General features: G+C 41.9%; 1 long non-coding RNA gene across 4 annotated transcripts in view; it reads right to left on the bottom strand.

Moving 5' to 3' along the window:
- Positions 1-267: 267 nt before the first annotated feature.
- The window catches only part of LOC113617439 (uncharacterized), a 271,846-nt gene continuing 249,481 nt past the window's right edge, over positions 268-22,632 (bottom strand). For 2 of the 4 annotated variants that reach the window (XR_003431643.1, XR_003431645.1), the window contains 4 exons: positions 6,614-6,844; positions 5,892-6,190; positions 3,469-3,569; positions 448-3,121 (listed from right to left, as the gene is read on the bottom strand). This is a non-coding gene — a long non-coding RNA (uncharacterized LOC113617439). Of the gene's footprint in view, positions 360-447; positions 3,122-3,468; positions 3,570-5,891; positions 6,191-6,613; positions 6,845-19,060; positions 19,222-22,632 lie in introns of those variants that run through there. The other 2 variants (XR_003431646.1, XR_003431644.1) reach the window with 2 other exon arrangements.

Here is a 22,632-nt window from a genome sequence, read left to right as displayed (position 1 = left end):
CTCTGGAAAAGCTGGAAGGTGATTTCTAGTGTTTTCAAAATACTGGGAAGCAGCATGGGTCTTAGGTAAGTCAGCCACGGTTTTTCAAAAGGGATTCTCAGCCCTGCCTGTGCCCAGCTGTTCCATTCATAGAGCTCGTTGTAACCCTCCTGTGAGATGCATAGAACGGGCTTCTCCCTCTTTCCCTGCTCTGCCAATCATACGAAGATGATCCCCTACTACTTGTAAAATCACCCACTGGGTGTCTAGAAGCTGAAATTCCTAAGTCCCTCCCATCAGGTTTCACGGGAGAGATTTCTCATCAGGTCACTCAGGCTGGTGAAGCTTCCTCTCCAGCCATCTCAGGATTTATTCAGATTCTGAAGGAAAGTGAAGGGAATGGATGTTTGTACTGCAGACAACTGAGGAAAGGCTCGTGTAGAATTGGACTATGGCCGGGCCTCTGACCCAACAGGTGAGCTCCACATTGCACTCGATATTATAGAGATCATTTGATTAGAAAGAGAGGGCTACAAGATCAGGGGACAAGGAGAAACACCAAGGTTAAAATTCAGTGAGGCAAAAGCAGTGACCCAAGACTCAGAACCAGCACTGCAGAAACATTAGCTCTACTCAGAACGCTTCCCACTTCTGAAGCATCCTAAACGGTACGTCTCCCACTTCTGAATATCCAGAGCTCTAGGGCTATGTGTTCACCCAGGACTAATTTGACCCCTGGCCATGGAGGGCGGGGAAGTGAAGAATGAATTGAAATATAACATATGTTCAGAGCAGTGCACAAAAAAGTAAGTGTATACATCAGTGAATTTTTATAAAACCAACACATCTGAATAACAGAAACCTAAGAGGAGACACCCTGTGGCCCTCCAGCCTTCTACCTCTCCTCAAGGGTCACATGGCCCTAAATTCTCGAACCTGACGTAGATGATATTACCTGGTTTACATAACAAATGGCAGCAAATTGTACTTTCTGTTTTGTGTTATGTTTGTGAGATTCGCCCCTACTGTTGAGTGTACTTATGGTTCAATCACTGTCATCGCTGGAGAATACTTCATTCTGTGACTGTACCACAATTTACATATCCACTCTACTGAAGATGATATTTGGGTTGTTTCTATTTCGGGGCCATTAACAACAGGCTGCCAGGAATATTCCTGTCGCTGCCAGATGTCTTTTTAAAGCCTGGTGCAGGACTCCCCTCTCTCCAGGAAGATTGTCCACTCCAGTGATTCACAACCTTTTGTTTGGTTTCTTTGCACCTACTTCCTCTCACATGGGACGCATGGCATAGTTTTTTTTTTTCTTTAATTCAAGTGGATTTGGTTTGAGGACATGGTGATGCCTTTGGAGACCCTGGCAGAGTTCCTGAGTCGTTTCAGAACGGATTGGGAGCCACGGCTCTCACTTCCTGCTATGACCTGGAGATGCTGGTCCCTGCTGCTCTGAGTCACTCTCCATGGACTCGCCAACTCCCTTCCAGACTCTGTGCCAGTTGGGTCTCCCCTCCCTCGTGTAGGCTTCTCACGCATTAGACTAACGTGCAAGGAGAGGGCCAAGTCCTGGGCCTGAAACAGCTTTGAAACTTCCTTTGTTTCTTTGATTTATTCTCTTCATCTTGCCAGGCCCTAATATCCTCCAAGTCCCAACTCCCAAAACGTGAGAACATTCATTTCTTTCTTTCTTTTTAGTTTTTTTTTTTAGCATGAAAAAATGATATGAAGGATTATAAACAAGTTACTAAAGAAAGCCTGTTTTATGCATCTAGTTTCCTCATCTGACAAGTGGGGATAATAACATAACACCTATTTTTCATATTCTTAGGAGTAAAGAAGAAGAGGAGCTAAAATCTTTCATACACTTACCATGTGTGAGGCACTGTTCTAAACATACTACATGTCACAACTTATTTAATCGTCACCACAGTCCTCTGAAGTAGGTGCTATTGTTGCCCTTTATCTCCTCCTCTTTTTTAACAGATGAGGAAACTGAAGCATGGAGACGTTACACTACTTCCCAGTATCACACAATTAGTAAGATTCCAAACCCAGGGAATTCTGGCTCAGAGCTCTATTTCAACCAAAAGCTAACAAACACTGCCTGTCACACAGTAAAAACTGGTCCCTAGAATTGGAGAACATGCTGTATAATATAAAAGGTAAAAATGTACAGCACAGAGGCGCATTCTGCGACCATTTAGTGAGCATGTCTCATGGACCAGACGGCTCCATGCTAGGAGTGGGCAAGGCACTTATGAATTTTACTTCCTGGCAGAGAGAGACACTTTCAATTAAATAAATCATGCTTGGGTATCTGAACAATTACAATTGCAGTCACTGCTCTGAGAAGGAAACCTAAGAGTTAGGAGAGCGTGTAGTCAGGTACCAAACCTGTACAAAAGGTCAGGGAAAGTCTTCTTAAGAAAATGAAACATAAACTGAGACCTGAAGAATGAGCAGGCATGTGCCAGGCAAGGAGGGGAGGCAGCAGCTCCTGCAACGGGCAGCTGGGGGGTCCGAGTTCAGATTCTGAACTTGATCCTAAGATGGTTGGGAAATCATTAAAGATTTTACACAGAAGAAGGACATGATCAGATTTGCATTTCAGAAAGCCTGTGTTGCTCACTGTGCAAAGAATGGCTTGTGGAGGGGCAAGAGTGGAAGCAGATGAAGAGTTGTAAAGTCCAGCCTAAATCTGGTTGTGTCGAGAAGGGCCGTCAGGAGCTGCAGGTGGACATGTTGGTGCCTAGAGCGGTCGTGGGTGGTAAAGTCTGAGCGCCACCCTCATACACTCTGTGGCAAGGGTTTACTGGAGAGTGAATATAGGCAGTGCCTGGCACGCAAACAGCTGGCTCATGAAAGAGTCACACTTTTGAACAGCAGCACCTTCTACCATGTACCCACCCCCACCCCCAATCTCCAGAGATTCCAAACCTGAGTACCTACCCGCCTTTGCTCCACCCTAGCCTCTTGGTCGGCTTGCCTTACTGTCACCGTCCTCACGTGTATCCTGTGCCTGCATTTCTTAATACTCACCCAACAGAGCTCCCTTTTCTCCAGCACACACCCATGCTGCTCCTGAAAAGCTGGTAGCGTTCTCAAAGCTGGCCCAGGAGGGATGAGTCTGAGGGATAGAGCGGAACTCAGGGTTTGAACTAGTAGGGTTGGGGAAAATGTACTCTAGGTATTCCATGTTAGGACCCGGGCTGAAATTCTCTAAGGAAAGTCTGTTAGATGTGGTAGATGGATAGGGTTATGATTTAGTTACAGGACTAAATCTTAAGAACTGGCCTGTGGACTTAATCACCAAGGAACACATGGTTTCTACAGGAAAATGTATTCTGAGCTCCAAATATCTGATAGAAGCAAATGAGGATTTTTAAGTTGGGGAATGGCAGTAGTTGTATTAAAAAGCACCTGTGGGTTTCTTGTCAGGCCAGAGGTGAGCAAGCATCCTCCTCCAGTACTCACTTCCATTATTCAGTAGGGCTCATTTTTCCACAGTCTTCCTCCAGAGTGGTCATAAAGGCCTTTTCTTCTACTTACAGGCTCTCTCCAAGCACCCTAAGACCCTATGTTTCAGTGACACACAAGAGGCAAGAAATAACTTTATTTTTATACATTACATGAAGTGTGATTAAAGTTCCCCCTCCTTGGTAAAGTTGGCTAACAGTTCTATATCATTATTTTTCATGACTCTCACACTCTTCCTTAGGTTGTACCAGACCCAGGACTTTCACAGCCCTAAGAAAATAGCACTGAGGCTTGATCCATGTTGGCTGATTCATGGTCCCCTCAGAGGTGGCTGGCTCTGCTCGTGCCTCTACACCCTCAGTGCCAAGTGCAGTCACAGGAACGTCCACCCAAACTTCCGAGGCCATATTGACCAGATCTCTATGGTTATCCTTGTCATCTTTACAACCCTACATAGATGAGACCCAAGGTTGCTGCAACCTGTCTTCTTTCCTAATCTTCTCGGATCCAACTCACACCAGGGGTCAAGCTACCCCCTTCTTCAACCCCATTGCCACACGTTTCAGCCTCCTTGGACCTAGACCAGGGGTAAACTCAAATGTTAAATGAACCAAGCAGGTTCACTTAACCAGTGCCCCATGTGTAATGCAATAGGGTGTGGTGGGGATCAAGGCAAATCGAAGAGTTCATATCCCACCTAGAGTTGTTTGTGACCATGTGAGAACATAGGCCTAGTGTGACCCAGACCATCTTATTTTTTAAAAAATAAGCTGAACATCTGAACTTCTAACGTGGAATTTCTTGATTTTAAAATTTTAGAATTGAAAAGAGACTATTTTTAAAAGAAATTAAGGAATTATTATTCATCATTTGGGGTGTGATAATGGTGTGGTGGTTTGCTTTTTAAATATACAGTGAAGTATTCACAAATGAAATGTGATTTGTTTAAGATCTACATGAAAAAGTAAAATTTAAATCTGAAGGGAGTCTAAATTTGACGGTTTTAAACTATGCCCACAGATTCTTTACTCTTCTCTTTGAAAGACAGAGTCTAATTCTAACCACTTAGACTTCGTGATTTGTTCCCGACACTAGAATAAGGCAGAAGTGATGTGGAGTGACTTAGGAGACCAGGGCACAAAAGGTACTAAGGCTTTCTTTTCCCTCACTCTCAGATTACTTGCTCTGGGGGAGGTCAGCTGCCATGCCATGAAGACCCTTAAGCAACCTGTGGAAAGGGCCACATGGACAGGGACGGAGGCCTCCTGCTGTGATCTCAGCAATGGATCATCCAGTCCAATCGAGCCTTCAGATGACTGAAGGCCCTGCCACATTCCGACGGCAACCTCACCAGAGATCCTAAGCCAAACCACCTAGCTAAGCTGTCCCTCAACTCCTGACCCGTAGAAACTGTGAGATAATAAACGTTTGTTTTTTTAAGCCACTAGGCTTTGGAGTAATTTGTTATACCCCAAAAGATAATTAATACATTAGCATCAGGAAGCCTGCTTAGTTTACGACTTTTGGCCTTAACCTTTTCAAACCAAAACTCCCAGGTAGGAATATTTGCTGGTGGCAATCACAGTTTGACTCTGAAACTCAACAAGGCTGTTAACTATTACATCCACCTCCACTCACCACCAAACAAAGGGGGTCAACTTTAAAGGATCACATGCTTATCCTATTCTACATGGAATTCTTGAGAAGAGAATGTACTAGTGACCCCTGGTACCAATATAATGGACTATAAGAGTTCAGCTCAACATCTATACCATCAATTTGTTTCTTTATTTCACTCCCACATTTGTCAGTGAGTGATACTGTCTTGGGCAAGTTTTCTTTTTAGGTGTCTTTTTTTGATAGATTTTAAACTGTCAGAGTCTGGAAGATCAGCAGCTGATTTGTTTTATGTAGTGGCAAAATCTCTACTTAATGTTGTGAGTGTTTGATAGGTACCAGTTAATGCTTCGAAAGCTAGATATTGGAAAGATTTTATTTGCTTTAAAAGAAAAAAAAAATGGACAGAACCCTTTGACCAAAAAGTAATCTTACTTAGAAACTAATACAGAAAACAGAATATAAGTTTCGTGGGAACCCAGGCTTCGCTGGTTCCTTGCTGTATCTCCAGTGTCTGGAAGTCACTGGCACATGGAAGCTGCTCAACAGACATTTGTTAAATGAATGAATGAGTGAATGAGTGGATGAGACCAAAGAGAAGAGACTCCATTGAAGGAGGAGGGTGGAGTTCCATCCAGTAAGTATTCTCCTCCCTTCCCCCATCCCCTCTCAGATGTCATCATCACTGAGGTGCTTTTGAGGCAGGCTGACTGCCTGAGAAACACAGTTCTAAATGGGAGGCCTGGCAAGAACCCCTTGGAACTAAACGCGAGCAGACCTGGGCCCCCCGTTCTTCCACTTACTGGCCACAAGGCCCGGCAGTGGTTTTCAACCGCTCTTCTTTGGTCCTGATTGCTTCTTCTGCAAAATGAGATAGAAGCTTCCAGCCTTAATTCCAGCGGTGTCATGAGTATGTCCAGGCTTCCCCTTCTTTTGACATCCACCCGGAAGGAGGCAAGTCACCACTTGTGAGGCACTTTGAAGCTGACAAACAGGAGGCCTCAGAGCGATGTGACCAGAGGCGCACAGCCTGGCAGATGAGCTGCTCTGACGGACGCTCAAAGCAGCTGTCGGTGAACAGAAGGCGGCCTGCACAAAGGAGCTAGCCAAAAATAATGAGGGAGGTGAAGAGAAAAAAGAAAGAAGGAAAGAAGGAAAGAAAGAGAAAGAAAGAGAGAGAGAGAGAGAAAGAAAGGAAAAGAGAGAGAGAGAGGAGAGAAAGAAAGAGAGAGAGAGAAAGAAAGAAAGAGCGAGTGAGCGAGCGAGAGAGAGAGAGAGAGAGAAAGAAAGAGAGAGAGAGAGAGAAATAAAGAAAGAAAGAAAGAAAGAAAGGGAGGAAGAAAGGAAGAAACAAAGAAAAACAGGCAGGGCAGGGCTTGGGGTCACTTGGGCTTCCTCTGGTCTCACCACCACCCCCACCTCCCCGCCCGATGCTCCTCCTCCGCCCAGTCCTCAAACAACCCTCTTCTGTCTCCTCCAGAAGAAAAGTTAAAAGCTTTCTTTTGGAAAAAGAGCAGCTGTTTACCTTTGGTAGGACAGCCATTGGTGGTGAGTTCAAACACAGGAAAAGGCCTCTTGGTTACAGGAAGAGCTGCAGACAGGTCTGGAAGACTTGCCACGACGCTGCGGAGATGCACCTTCCCCGCCATGCACAGCCCCGGGACCGACACTGGGTCCTTGCCTCCACATCAGGCAACCCGCCTTCAGCTATTTCTTGAACTTCACCTATTCCTCCCTTCCCTCAGGGATATTGATCCTAAAGCACAGAGACAGTGAGGGATGGCCGATAGGACCGGAAAAGGGGAACAAAAAGAGAAAAAGAGGCTTACATTACAAACAAAAACACCATGACTTTATTTCCAGTCTAGTATGGAAAATACAATTATAACAAGCAGCAAACCTTGGGTTTACATTTGGGGGTCTTATTTGTTTTCGGTCATTAAAATCATCCTTCATGAACTAAAGGGGCCACATTTGCCAAAACAGGGCCAAAATTCTGCCCCAGAAAACTGATTTCTCTACAGCTACTTCCAGAACTGCATGATTTATTTGTGGAAGGGAAAGGAAGGAATCTGCCTTCGTATTTTCAAAGCGCTTGCTCATGAGACCTACCCGCCCCAAGAAGGGTTAGACTAAATTGTGAGAGAAAGGAAGAAAATCACGCTAAGGGAACAAATGCTGTCAAATAATCAAAATCTTCTGGGTCTTTCCCATTTCCCCCAAATTTCTTTTCTCTAACTCCACTTCAAAAATTCCCCTGGCTCCAAGAAGCTCTAGACTTTCTGTTCAGACCATTCACAAGTTTACCATGAGGATCTCACTTCTCTTTCCCTGATTTTAGAGTCATTTGGGTCAAAATCTTTATGTCTTCCAGAGAGCCTGCAGCATCCTGCTCCCTCCAGAAGACCTTACCCAACCAAAATCGAAATGAAGGGCTGCTAATCTCTTTTCCAGCCACCAACCTCCATCCTACCTGGCACTCATCGTCAATGAACTTCTCACATAAAGGATGTGCTGTAGAGAAAAGCAGCAATTTCTCCTCCCCTGAAATATTCCTCTCAGTACTCCAAGTCCACTAAACGTTAGCTGCAGTATTTTACTTGGTGTGGAATGAGTCTGTAACAAAATCCTTTGGGTTCTTCAAGATTTTTCTCCTAAACTTTGGTTTTTAGCAGTTTGACTCCGATAGGCCTGGGCATGTGTGTGTGTTTTTAAATCTATCCTGTGAGAAGTCTGCTCTCCTTCCTAAGTCCATAAATTCATCTCATTCTCCAAATTTGTACATTTTTTATCTATTCTTTTTTTTTTAATATTCTTTGCTGTACCATTTTTTTTCTGTTCTCCCTCAGAAACTCCAATTGCACATATATTAGACCTTTTGATACTGTCCACAGGTCCCTGTGGATCTGCTCATTTTTTTTTTAATCTCTCTTCTGTCTGTTCTTCATATTGGATCGTTTCTATTGAACTATTTTTAAAGTGCACTGATTTTTTTTCTTTTCTCTCTAATTTACTGTTAAGCACAACCAGTAAATTTTTTTTTTGGATATTGCAATTTTCAGTTCTAGAATTTTCATTTTTTTAAATAGTTTTTTAAGAATCATTTTCTGATCTATCACCATACTCATCCGTGAAACATCCATACGAAGAATGGTGAGATAATTTTCTTAGTTCAATTTTACATCTATAAAAATCAAAGAATTGAGAGGTTAAGCAGATTTATCAAGATTGTAGAGGCAGTGATAAATAGAGCCAGGATATATAATATATAGTATGTAATATGGTGGAGGGTGATGGAGAGAAGAACAGGACAAGAAGAGATTAAGAAGTGTAGGAATAGGGACTTCCCTGGTGGCACAGTGGTTAAGAATCTGCCTGCCATTGCAGGGGACGCAGGTTCGAGCCCTGGTCTGGAAAGATCCCACATGCCGCAGAGCAACTAAGCCCGTGCACCACAACTACTGAGCCTGAGTGCCACAACTACTGAAGCCCACACACCTGGAGCCTGTGCTCTGCAACAAGAGAAACCACCACAATGAGAAGCCCACCCACTGCAACGAAAGAGTAGCCCCCTTTGCGACAACTAAAGAAAGCCCACGCGCAGCAACAAAGACCCAACACAGCCAAAAATAAATAAATAAATTTATATTTAAAAAAAAGAAGTGTGGGAATGGGGGGAGTTCTCAATTTCAAATGAGATGTTTAGGGAAGGCTTCATTGAGAAGGTAAGGATAGAGGAAATATCTGAAAGAGGCAAGGTAAGGGGGAAAGATTTTCATTCAGTGGGAAGATCAAGTGCCCTCAATAAGTATATATTTTGTGCATATGTTATATATGGATCACTGGATCTTCCATTATATTCTTATGAGTTGGTGGGGCACAAGTTTATCATACAGAATTTCAAAGGCCAGAAGTAGTCAAATTGTTTTATGAACTATTTTATTTCATACCAGATTGGGTTCTTTTAAAGGATTTGATGAGTCCTACATTGTAATTTTGGTTCTACAGAATATATTACATCCTTGGCATGTGTAAAGTGCTTTATAGGAACTAACAAACTGGTAAGCATGAAGTAGAGATAGAAGACTACGAAAAATTTTCTTTCCTCTGATGAATATATAAATTGTAACTTTTACTCCCTATAATTGATGACTAGGAAATTTAGACCAACCCTTCCACTAAGGAAACCTAAAAAACTGTATAAAATATTAAAAATATTTACTTAAAAGCATCAAAATGTTAACCAAGTAGTGAGGAGCTTAAAAGCCAAAATCTGGAAGTTAAGAACTCAGAGGACAGGACTGATATTCAAATCTAATTTCTCCCTAAGAGCATTTGCCAGTCCTAAAGAAACAGCTGCAAAACTGAGCTATACTTTCGACAAATTTCTGGGGCCAGGGAGCAAAAGGCAAGACATGCAACCTACCAGAGGTAGAAATTCTAATAAACTACCTCCACTTTAAACTGGGGTCCCAAAGAGTTGCAGCTTCAGGTAAGGTGAATCATGAGTAAACCAATCCTTGCACATAATTTCCTTCTGGCTTCATGTTATCTGGGTGGTCCAAGGAACCTCAGCCTTGAACTTGGTTTGAGATGGATCCAGACTGGTAGGACCTCAGGTGTCTGGCAGAGGCAAATGAAAATCCTGTTTGGAAGAAGATGCTATAATACTAAGCCTCAAATTATTCTTACAAATGATTTTTGAAGTACAAGGTCCAACCACTATCAAAAATCAATAGTCATACAGGGAAACAAAATACATTGAGCAAGAACCAGCAGAAAAAACAGAAAATTAAAATAGGCTCATAAGCACTGGAGTTAATATCTGTTGAAATCATTAGCCACAAACTATAAAACCACCTTGCTATGTTTGAAGAAGAGAGCAAGAGGGAGACTTTTGTTTAAAGAAGGTTTTATGCTTGAGGAAGAGAGAGAGCCAAAGGTAATAATTTTTTAAGATATAATAACTGAGAATATTCAGAACTGATGAAAGACATCAATCCATAGATTCAAGAAGCCTAATTGTTTCTACACATTGTATCCACTCAGCACTTCCAGACACATCAGAGTAAAACCATAGCAAGCCAAAGAAACGGAACTGTATATATACCATACGTTAAAAGTAGCCATAGGGAAAAGGACACAATGCCTTCAAAGATGTAAAGTTAAATTGACAGCTGACTTCTGAAAATCAATAATGGAAGTCACAAGATAGTAAAATGGAATCATCAACAGGAAGAAAGAAAACAACAGCCTGCTTAGCATTCTATTTCATATATATATATATATATATATATATATATATATATATAGAGAGAGAGAGAGAGAGAGAGAGAGAGGGAGGGAGCACTCAATAATAAAGATGAATGAAGACTTTTTTAAAAGAGAGAGTTTGGGAAATTCTAAAAGATGTATGTTAGAATTCTAAAAAATGATCCAGATGGAAAGTTTGGGATACAGAAAAATATGAAGAACAAAAAAACAATTAAAGTATCTATGGAGTTTTAAAATTATATAGAATTTAAAATTTTGACAACAATAGCAAATGAGTTAGGATGCGGGTAAATGGGGTTAAAGTGTGCTTATGTTTCTGAATTGTATAGGTCAGTGATAAAGATCAATATTTATACTAGACTTAGATAAGTTAACAATGCAAGGTTAAAAATAAAATAATAAATATTAAAAAAGTAGTTTCTAAGCTTTTAACACTGAAAGAAGAGGTAACTGGTGTAAATCTTCCAAAATAGTAAATAAGAAAAAATAATAGATCTTAGTCAATCCAAAAGGAGTCAGAAAACAAAAGACAAAGAATCATAGAAGAGGTTGGACATAGTGAAATCATGAAATAAGATGATGGATTAAAACTCAAATATATCAGTAATTACATTAAATGAAAATGGGCTGGCATTACTATTGCTTAACAAGTACACATAAGAGGGCTGTGAAGAATATTAGAGAGTGCACTGGGCAGAGTGTGGGAAACTTGAATTCAGGTGCTGGTTTAGTTATCAGCTAGCCATGGAATTCTGAGCAGTTCTCTGGACTTCGGTTCCCGCAAGAAATGAATAATGAATAGAGAGTGAGCTTCATTCAGCCCTTACAGATGTAGAGACTGCTCTCATGACCTTTTCATAGGTCCTAGGTCTTAAGACAGCCTCCTGTTGCTAAGGGCTTGCTACATTCCTAGAAGGAAGGGACGCCCTCTGCTGAGATAAAATTGAATTCTCTTAAGCCCTTGTCAGCTACTGGGCAAGAAGATATCTGAGATGGCATACGGAAATGGTATATTTAGAGGTGGAGAGGCCTTAGTTAAAGGTAGCATAAACACCCTTTAAATGACTGTTCATACTCTTGACAGAATCTCCAACTTGAGTTAGCAAATGAACGATGCAACTCATTGGTCTCTAAAGAAGGCTGGGCAGAACTCCCAAAGAAACTTATATTCATCCTCCTCCATAAGAAATTTAGATTTATCAACATTTAGTATACCTAATCACACTGGTGCCCTCACTTGGTTCATATGTAAGATTGTCACAGGTCACAAACAGAGCTGGAGTTATCCTGAGGGAAAACTGGGAATTCCACAATGGAAAGGGGTTCACCCGAATACCATCATTCCTTCATCGGCTTTCGGTGTATTGTAACATAATACAGCTTGTATGTTGCCAACTAACAATTTGAACAATTGGCTTAAAAATATTCCTGCCAAAAAATTACAAACTGAATAGAATATTAATAGTACAAGCTTAAGCAAAGAGCAAGAAAATGGCAGAGCTGACCTTTTTCCTGCGCCTTCATCCACATTACAAAGTAAAAACAAAATAATTATTCAGATCTGCAAAGAGGCTTGCTGAAAATACTATCAAGAAAGCTTTTTGAAATACAGATTTATACCTTATGTCAATAAGGAAAACCTCAACTAATATCAGCTGATAGCCGCTCATGATCGAATAGGGCCACTGCAGTGAGCAGGAAACCTTAAAGTATGATTTATTACAATTTTTCCCATCCTTTTAAAATTTCTTTTGCATTTGTTTTATAATAAGCTAATATGATTGTTTGTGTGTATAATTAGTAAACAGATATTTTGGAGGTGGGGTGGGGGTAGGGAGTGGGCACTACACAGAGAAATCTGGAGACCCCAGGGCTAGTTAAAACCCAGATCCCTGGGGCTGACCTTGAGAATGACATGAATCCTAGGGCTACCTGGGAACTGAGTAGCCACAGGTCCTTCGACCAGAAGGGGTGAGCACTGTGGTGTAGTGGCTCTGAAGCCACACAGAGACTCCAGTTCCAGTCTGGGTCCTCTAGGCAAGTGGAACATGTCTAGCCATTGCTGGGTGGTCAGGCAGGGTTATTTCAGTCCCAGTTCCCTTGTGGATGTGCTGTCTCAGCACCCAGCTTAACTCAGAAAACCTGGTCCACCATGATGCATACAGTCCACTTAGCCCCATTTCCAGCGGAACTCTGACAGAACCTACTTTCCACGTGCTTCATGACTTCAACTTTCCAAACATTTGCTATTTTTAATTTTAAAATGAGATTTTTCCTTTAGTTTCTGAGTATGAGTGATATTGTGATTTGTAATAAGAAATATGTATATTTGGTCTTCCTCCACTGTTTCTGACACAGAGCTCCTAAAACCCTTGGAATTTCCGAAGTGGTGTGAGCGGAAAGGTGTCTTTTGTTATGTTAAGGATTTGACTTTTGGAGGCACCTAAGGATGGGGGCTGGTTGCCAGTAAAGCCAACCATGTGGTGAGAGGGCTGGAACTTTCAGTCCCACTCCCAGGGAGGGAAGACACTGGAGGTTGAATCAGTCACCAATGGCCAATGACTTAAACAATCATACCTATGTAATAAAGCCTCCATAAAAACCCAGAAGTCCAGGGTTTGGAGAGCTTCCGAGTTGAGGAACACACTGAGATTCAGGGAAGCTCCTCAAACTTTTCCCATACCTTTGTCCTATGTGTCTCTTCCATCTGGCTGTTCCTGATTTAGGCCCTTTTATAATAAACCAGTAATCTAGTAAGTAAACTGGTTTCCTGAGTTCTGTGAGTCACTCTAGCAAATCAGTGGAACCTGAATAGGGGGTGGTGGAAACCTCTAAGCCTTAGCAGTTTGGTCAGAAGCACAGGTGACAACTCGGACTTTCAGGTGGTGTCTGACACGAGTGGGGTGTGGACAGTCTTGTGGGACTGAGCCCTTAACTGGTGGGATCTGACACTATCTTCAGGTACACAGTGTCAGAATTGAGTGCAGGACACTAAGCTGGTGTCCCCAAAATTGCCTGGTGGTGTGTGGAAACCATCCCCTGTGTCCCCCTCCACATTAAAACTGGGTCCTGAATGTTTTGGTATGACATATTTTTTAATGTTTTGTATTCCATTTATATCACCATTCCTATGTATTAAAGTAGGGCGAAATATTCATGGATTATTTTGCTATCTTGACTCAAAATCTTTGAACACTGATTTGGAAGGTTAACAAGCTGAAGCCCAGACAGGGTCGTTGAGCCTTCCCAGGTGCCACAGCAAGGTGTTATTAAAGTCAGGTCTCTTGATTAGGATACAGTGCTCTCTCCTTTCCACCACACTGAGCTATGGGATTTTATTTGCTTTGTTGGTCTATTTATGTAAACATATTTATTAAGCTTCAGTAGCCTGGGGATCAAATAAAATAGCAGCTCTATTGTATTTCAAGCTAAATCAGCTCAGCTGGGATAGCAGAATGTGTAATGACCCTTGTGAGACATATGCCCTCTCCCTGAATTGTCCAAGAATGTCAGGCGTTGTTTAGTCCAAAATAGCCATTCTTCCTGTCATGGTCCTGGTTCTCTTTCCAACAGATGTCTCACTCCAGATTACTTCAAGCCATGCAGTATCCGATTACTGAGCTGGTGAGTGGCTTAGCATGAACTATGTGACCCAATTCTGGCCCGTTAGATAAGAGGGCAAGGGGGGAGGTGGGAAGGGAGGGTACATCTGGAGAAGACTTCCTCACTCCTAAGAAGAGAGGTAAGACAGGTAACCACCCCCCTCCCCTTTTGTTTCCTCTGGACATTAAAAATGTCTGCATGTGACTTTTGGGACTTCCATAGATACATTCCCCTTGAGCTGAGCCAGATCAGAGTAAAGTGGAAAAGTGAGAAGCACCAGGTCCTAATGATGCCACCGAGCTACTGTGTTAGCAATCCCAGTGCTGGGGCTTCCCCGGCGGCGCGATGGTTAAGAATCCACCTGCCAGTGCAGGGGACACGGGTTCAAGCCCTGGTCCAGAAAGATCCCACATGCCGCGGAGCAACTAAGCCTGTGCGCCACAACTACTAAGCCTGTGCTCTAGAGCCTGTGAGCCACAACTGCTGAGCTCACGTGCTACAACTACTGAAGCCCGCATGCCTAGAGCCTGTGCTCTGCAACAAGAGGAGCCACCGTGGTGAGAAGCCCGCGCACTGCAACGAAGAGTAGCCCCCACTCGCTGCAACTAGAGAAAGCCCGCGCACAGCAACGAAGACCCAACGCAGCCAAAAATAAAAATAAATAAATTTAGGAAAAAGAAAAACAACAATCAACCCCAGCGCTTCCCAGCCCCGGACTGTTTTCGCATTATTATTTACATCACTTTGAGTTGAGGTTGCTACTACTTGAACACTGAAGCATCCTAACCGATAATCCCTGCTTCCAAATGGCTCCAACCTTGAGAACAGGATCATCTAGACCAGCACTGCCCAATAGAAATATTGAATACAATGCAAGCCACAAGTATGGGCCATGTATGTCACTGAACATTTTTTAGTGGCCACATTAGGATGAAATTAACTTCAATAATGTATTTTTAACCAAATGTATGTAAAAATTTATCATTTCTACATGTAGTCAACATAAAAATTATTGAGATATCTTACAATCTTTTTTTGTATGGTTTTCAAAATCCAGTTTGCATTTTACACTTATAGCACATATCTTTATTCAGACTACCCACATTTTAAGAGTTCAAAAGCCATCATAATGGAAAAGAATCTGAAAAAGAATGTATATAGGCATAACTGAATCACTTTGCTGTGCAGTAGAAATACAACATTGTAAATCAGCTATACTTCAATAGAATAAATTTTTAAAAAAAAGCCATGTGTGACTAGTGGCTGCTGATCTAGGTTCTCCAGCAGGCTGCGCTGGGGACTGGGTTGACTCTCTCACTGGGGCATTCAGGATTGGAAATGGACTAAGTGGGGACCCCTGCTGGGGCTCCCGAGATAAGCATTTTGGTTGAGTCCATTATACCTGGGAAGCTGGGGATGTGTTCTAACTTCAACCACGTGCTGACCTGGACCAGGTCTCTTCACAAGGACATCCAGGCCTGATACTCAGCCCAGGTCACCAACCAGACCCTCCTCCTTCCCTGTGGGCTTTCCTGAGAGAGCCCTCGATGTCTTTTCCTGCTGGTGTGTACTTCAGTCAGGATCACACTGGACTTCAAAACAGAAGAGATCTTACATCTCTCTTCCCAGTAAGTTTCTTCATCTCCCTCCTTACAATTTTTTTTTTAACTCTTTATGGACCACCTCTTCATAACAAGGGCCACTGGGGTGGGCAGAAACTTGTTTTTTAGGCCATAAATGTCATTTTACCTTCCAGCGCATTAAGTCCCAATTCATCTTATGTTTGGATAATTGAGAGGGGACACTTAAGTCCCAGGCAGGCAAAGAAATCAGTAGCAACTTTTAAAAGGAAGCATTTCTGCTCAAGTTCCACCTAAGCAGCTAACAAAACAAAACTGAAAAAACAAACAAAAAAACCTTTCATGTTTTCTTTCAGTTAGAGATTTGGAAGTGTAGACAAATAGACACAGTAGGTGTCTGATGAAGGGTAACTTCATTATTTTTCTAATAGCTGAAGAGCTATAGCTGGTTGCTTCCAGCAAAGGTAGCCAAAGACAGTGCATCAACCTATCTTAAATAATGGGTGTCATGTGGCAGGAACAGAAGGAACGGCAGGAAAAGATAGAGGACCTGCTGGAGAAGGGAACAAATTCTACATCTCTTTCTCTGTGAGATGCTTAGAATCAGAATGGCCCTTTGGACTGAGTAAGCTGCAGAGGTTTTCTTGGACAATTCCAAGGTCAGAATGAGGGGGAGGTCTAGAGAGGGATGTAGGGTTTCCTATGAATTAGTGCTGGTTGGGGGGGGGAGGCTCACATGATTATTCTGAACACTAAAATTGAGTTTTAACCTTGTTTATACACATGGCAGTCCATACAATTACAGCAGATAAGAAACACCAGATATTGACCGTCTGTAGTTATTGACATTAGCTTTTAACTGCAACTACATATCTAGTTCTGTTTTTTATGTAGAATGTGTAAAATAATGACGTACTATGATGATGTTTCTCAGATTTTCCTGTTTTTAGAATCACCTGGAGAGCTTTTAAAAATTCCCATGCCCAGGCTGTGCCCCAGACCAATTAACCCAGAATCTCTGGAGGAAGGACCATGGCATCACATTTTCTAAAGCTCCCTTACGTGATCGCTTTGTGCGGTGAGGTTTGAGAACAAGTAAATTATGAAATTCATGGTGTCCCTTTTAACAACGACTTCAAAACATTAAATAGGTTTAATACAAAATATCCAGGTGAAGTTGGTGCTGTTGACTGTTTGCTCAACAATTCTTCCCACTTCTTGTTTTCCAATAGAGCCCTCACTGTGGCCCTGTGCTTCAAAGAGTAAATCATGATGGGTCTTTCCTTTGTGGTAGGGGTGGAAGGATTGGGGATTACATGCTGGGAATGGGGATAACATCCCTCCGTGTACTTGCTGAGGCCTGACCTTTGGAAAGACCAAGTAATACTCCTGCAGCAGAACAGAGGAGAAGGTGAGGAGAAGAAAGTGTTACATTGTTCAGTGTGGGTGGAAAGATGCCAGTAGGGTTCTTTCCAGTCTAATGATATTGTGCATAAGAACCAGTCACCAAGTTGTGTACAGGGTTCCGAGAAAAACATGTGCTCCCAGGGAGTGGCACTATTGGCTCTATTCGCTTTGTCCTTCCTGTCCCAATCTGGGTCTGTGATGCCTGGTAACATTCCTTGAGCAGGAGAGCTGTTTTGAACTCCTGCCACTCGGAGTGACTTTGGATGCTGGGTGAACCAATTATCAGTCACTCAAAACGTGCCCAGAGAGGCAGGATTCCCGGGGAGCGGGGCAGCCACTGGAGAGTCCAGTCCAGCACATAGAGGAGGCAGGTCCCTGGTCTGTGTTTGCCTCCGGGGACACATTTCTAAAGGACTGTTGTTCTGGAGGCTGGCTCTCCATACCCAGTCCTAGCCTGCGGGAGGATTCTGTGAGCACTCTCCTGCAAGTAGGCAAGAAGTCCTGGCAAATGGCCTCTGAGAGGAAATTAACTTTAACTTGTTTAAATGTAAGGCAGTCTTAAAAAAAAAAACCAAAAGAAAAACCCCAGGGAAAGCCATTCTAGAGACTCACATATACATGAGTTATCATATGATCTATAAGAAAGCCTATATTTATATCTCTTCTCCCCTTTGATCTTCTTTGAATTGTTATAGGAACTGGACACCTCCCACAAGGACAGGGCCCACTTCCAGCAATATCTGAGGCACTCTTATTGAATCAACCTCCCTGAAAATAATAACTATAAACGTGTAACAGGGTATTAAGAACCCACTACCTCAAAGCATTGAAGAGTAAGAAAAAGCAGGCAGATGTTGGAGAGGGTATAAAATCTGGAAGAAGGGAAGGCCACTGGGTGAGCATCCTATTTTTTGTTTTGTCTTGTTTTTTGATTAATTAATTAATTTATTTTTATTTTTGGCTGTGCTGGATCTTCATTGCTGCACGTGGGCTTTCTCTAGCTACGGCGAGCAGGGGCTACTCTTCGTTGCGGTGTGCGTGCTTCTCGTTGCAGTGGTTTCTCTTGTTGCAGAGAACCGGCTCAGTAGTTGTGGTGCACAGGCTTAGTTGCTCTGTGGCATCTTCCTGGACCAGAGCTCGAACCCATATCCCCTGCACTGGCAGGCGGATTCTTAACCACTGAGTCACGAGGGAAGTCCCTTTTGTTTTGTTTTGTTTTACAAATTTTAGCCTGAGGGCAGACCCAGTCCCCAATCTGCAGCTCATAGAAACCTGTAATCTTATGCTTGAAGAACCAGGGGGCCGAGTTCAGGGCAACTGTAGCATCTTGAAAGGGAGAGGAGAAATTCCAGAGGCCGAGTCAGAGAAGAGAAGCCCTTATAAACTGCTTATAAACTCTGCTTACGTTTCTGGCTGACCTCTGAATTGTTCATGTGCAGGGCCAACTCCAAGCAGCCCAGCTGCTAAGACTAAAGCACTGAACTGATGTTTTAGACTCGGGTTCTTCCTGCTTAAAAAAAAAAAAAATCTATGTTCTTTGGAGAAACATAACAGAATCAAGATTCCCTATAACATTTGCTCATAATGTCAAGGATAGGATAAAAAATTATTTCACATGAGATTAGTTCAAGATGGCAGAGTAGAAGGATGTGTGCTCACTCCCTATTGCAAGAGCACCAGAATCACAACTAACTGCTGAACAATCATCGACAGGAGGACACTGGAACTCACCAAAAAAGATACCCCACATCCAAAGACAAAGGAGAAGCCACAATGAGACGGTAGGAGGGGCACAATCACAATAAAATCAATTCCCATAACTGCTGGGTGGGTGACTCACAAACTGGAGAACACTTATACCACAGAAGTCCACCCACTGGCATGAAAGTTCTGAGCCCCACATCAGACTTCCCAACCTGGGGGTCTGGCAACGGGAGGAGGAATTACTAGAGAATCAGACTTTGAAGGCTAGTGGGATTTGATTGCAGGACTTCGACAGGACTGGGGGAAACAGAGACTCCACTCTTGGAGGGCACACACAAAGTAGTGTGGGCATGGGGACCCAGGGGAAGGAGCAGTGACTCCATAGGAGACTGAACCAGACCTACCTGCTAGTGTTGGAGGGTCTCCTGAAGAGGTGGGGGGTGGTTGTGTCTCAGTGTGAAGACAAGGATGCTGGCAGCAGAAGTTCTGGGAAGTACTCCTTGGAGTGAGCCCTCCCACAGTCTGCCATTAGCCCCACAAAAGAGCCAGGTAGGCTCCAGTGTTGAGTCACCCCAGGCCAAACAACCAACAGGGAGGGAACCCAGCCCCACAGATCAGCAGATTAAAGTTTTACTGAGCTCTGTCCACCAGAGCAACACCCAGTTCTACCCACCACAAGTCCCTCCCATCAGGACACTTGCACAAGCCTCCTAGATAGCCTCATCCACCAGAAGGCAGACAGCAGAAGCAAGAAGAACTACAATCCTGCAGCCTGTGGAACAAAAACCACATTCACAGAAAGACAGACAAGATGAAAAGGCAGAGGGCTATGTACCAGATGAAGGAACAAGATAAAATCCCAGGAAAACAACTAAATGAAGTAGAGATAGGAAACCGTCCAGAAAAAGAATTCAGAATAATGATAGTGAAGATGATCCAGGACCTCAGAAAAAGAATGGAAGCAAAGATCGAGAAGATGCAAGAAATGTTTAACAAAGACCTAGAAGAATTATAGAACAAACACCTAGAAGAATTAAAGAACAAACAAATAGAGATGAACAATACAATAACTGAAATGAAAAATACACTAGAAGGAATCAATAGCAGAATAACTGAGGCAGAGGAATGGATAAGTGACCTGGAAGACAGAATAGTGGAATTCACTGCCACGGAACAGAATAAAGAAAAAAGAATGAAAAGAAATAAAGACAGCTTGAGAGACCTCTGGGACAACATTAAATGCAACAACATTCACATTATAGGTGTCACAGAAGGAAAAGAGAGAGAGAAAGGACGTGAGAAAGTATTTGAAGAAATTATAGCCCAAAACTTTCCTAACACAGGAAAGGAAATACCCACCCAAGTCCAGGAAGCACAGAGAGTCCCAGGCAGGATAAATCCAAGGAGAAATATGCTGAGACACATAGTAATCAAACTGACAAAAATTAAAGACAAAGAAAAATTATTGAAAGAAACAAGGGAGAAATGACAAATAACATACAAGGGAACTCCCATAAGGCTAACAGTTGATTTCTCAGCAGAAACTCTACAAGCCAGAAGGGAGTGGCAGGATATATTTAAAGTGATGAAAGGGAAGAAACTACAACCAAGATTACTCTACCCAGCAAGGATCTCATTCAGATTCAATGGAGAAATCAAAAGCTTTACAGACAAGCAAAAGCTAAGAGAATTCAGCACCACCAAACCACCTCTACAACAAATGCTAAAGGAACTTCTCTAAGTGAGAAACACAAGAGAAGAAAAGGACCTACAAAAACAAAGCCCCAAAAATTAAGGAAATGGTCATATGAATATACATATCAGTAATTACCTTAAATGTGAATGGATTAAATGCTCCAACCAAAAGACACAGGCTCACTGAATGGATACAAAAACAAGATACATACATATGTTGTCTACAAGAGACTCATTTCAGACCTAGGGACACATACAGAAAGTGAGGGGATGGAAAAAGATATTCCATGCAAATGGAAATCAAAAGAAAGCTGGAGTAGCAATACTCATATCAGAAAAAATAGAGTTTAAAATAAAGAATGTTACAAGAGACAAGGCAGGACACTACATAAGGAATGTTACAAGAGACAAGGCAGGACACTACATAATGATCAAGGGATCAATCCAAGAAGAAGATATAACAATTATAAGTATATATGCACACAACATAGGAGCACCTCAATACCTAGGGCAACTGCTAACAGCTATAAAAGAGGAAATCAACAGTAACACAGTAATAGTGGGGGACTTTAACACCTCACTTACACCAATGGATAGATCATCCAGACAGAAAATTAATAAGGAAACACAAGCTTTAAATGACACAATAGACCAGATAGATTTAATTGATATTTATAGGACATTCCATCCAAAACCAGCAGATTACACTGTCTTCTCAAGTGCACACGGAACATTCTCCAGGATAGATCCATCTTGGCTCACAAATCAAGCCTTGGTAAATTTAAGAAAATTGAAATCATATCAAGTAACTTTTCTGACAACAACGCTATGAGATTAGAATCAATTACAGGGAAAAAACCGTGAAAAACACAAACACATGGAGGCTAAACAATATGTTACTAAATAACCAAGAGATCACTGAAGAAATCACAGAGGAAATCAAAAGATACCTAGAGACAAATTACAGTGAAAACAAAACGATCCAAAACCTATGGGATGCAGCAAAAGCAGTTCTAAGAGGGAAGTTTATAGCAATAAAAGCCTACCTCAAGAAACAAGAAAAATTACAAGTAAACAATCTAACCTTACACCTAAAGGAACTAGAGAAAGAAGAACAAACTAGACCCGAAGTTAGCAGAAGGAAAGAAATCATAAAGATCAGAGCAGAAATAAATGAAATAGAAACAAAGAAAACAATAGCAAAGATCAATAAAACTAAAAGCTGGTTCTTTGAGAAGATAAACAAAATTGATAAACCATTAGCCAGACTCATCAAGAAAAAGAGGGAGAGGACTCAAATCAATAAAATTAGAAATGAAAAAGGAGCAGTTACAACAGACACTGCAGAAATACAAAGCATCCTAAGAGACTACTACAAGCAACTGTATGCCAATAAAATGGACAGCCTGGAAGAAATGGACAGAGTCTTAGAAAGGTATAACCTTCCAACACTGAACCAGGAAGAAATAGAAAATATGAACAGACCAATCACAAGTAATGAAATTGAGACTGTGATTAAAAATCTTCCAACAAACAAAAGTCCAGGACCAGATGGCTTCACAGGTGAATTCTATCAAACATTTAGCGAAAACCTAACACCCATCCTTCTCAAACTTGTCCAAAAATTTGCAGAGGAAGGAATACTCCCAAACTCATTCTATGAGGCGACCATCACCCTGATACCAAAACCAGACAACGATATCACAAAAAAAAGAAAGTTACAGACTGATATCACTGATGAATATAGATGCAAAAATCCTCAACAAAATACTAGCAAACAGAATCCAACAACACATTAAAAGTGTCATACACCACAATCAAGTGGGATTTATCCCAGGGATGCAAGGATTCTTCACTATATGCAAATCAATCAATGTGATACAGCATATTAACAAATTGAAGAAGAAAAACCATATGATCATCTCAATAGATGCAGAAAAACTTTTGGCAAAACTCAACACGCATTAATGACAAAAACTCTCCAGAAAGTGAGCATAGAGGGAACTTACCTCAATATAATAAAGGCCATATACAACAAACCCACAGCAAACATCATTCTCAATGGTGAAAAACTGAAAGCATTTCCTCTAAGATCAGGAACGAGACAAGGATGTCCACTCTCACCCCTATTATTCAACATAGTTTTGCAAGTCCTAGCCACAGCAATCAGAGAAGAAAAAGAAATAAAAGGAATACAAATTGGAAAAGAAGAAGTAAAGCTGTCACTGTTTGCAGGTGACATGATACTATACATAGAGAATCCTAAAGATGCTACCAGAAA

This window comes from Aethalodelphis obliquidens, unplaced genomic scaffold (genome assembly GCF_003676395.1).
Source record: "Aethalodelphis obliquidens isolate GAN/ISIS:26980383/991018 unplaced genomic scaffold, ASM367639v1 scaffold4, whole genome shotgun sequence".
Classification (NCBI taxonomy): domain Eukaryota; kingdom Metazoa; phylum Chordata; class Mammalia; order Artiodactyla; family Delphinidae; genus Aethalodelphis; species Aethalodelphis obliquidens.
The sequence above is the reverse complement of the archived record's forward strand: the minus strand, read 5'-3'. Positions and strand labels throughout refer to the sequence as shown.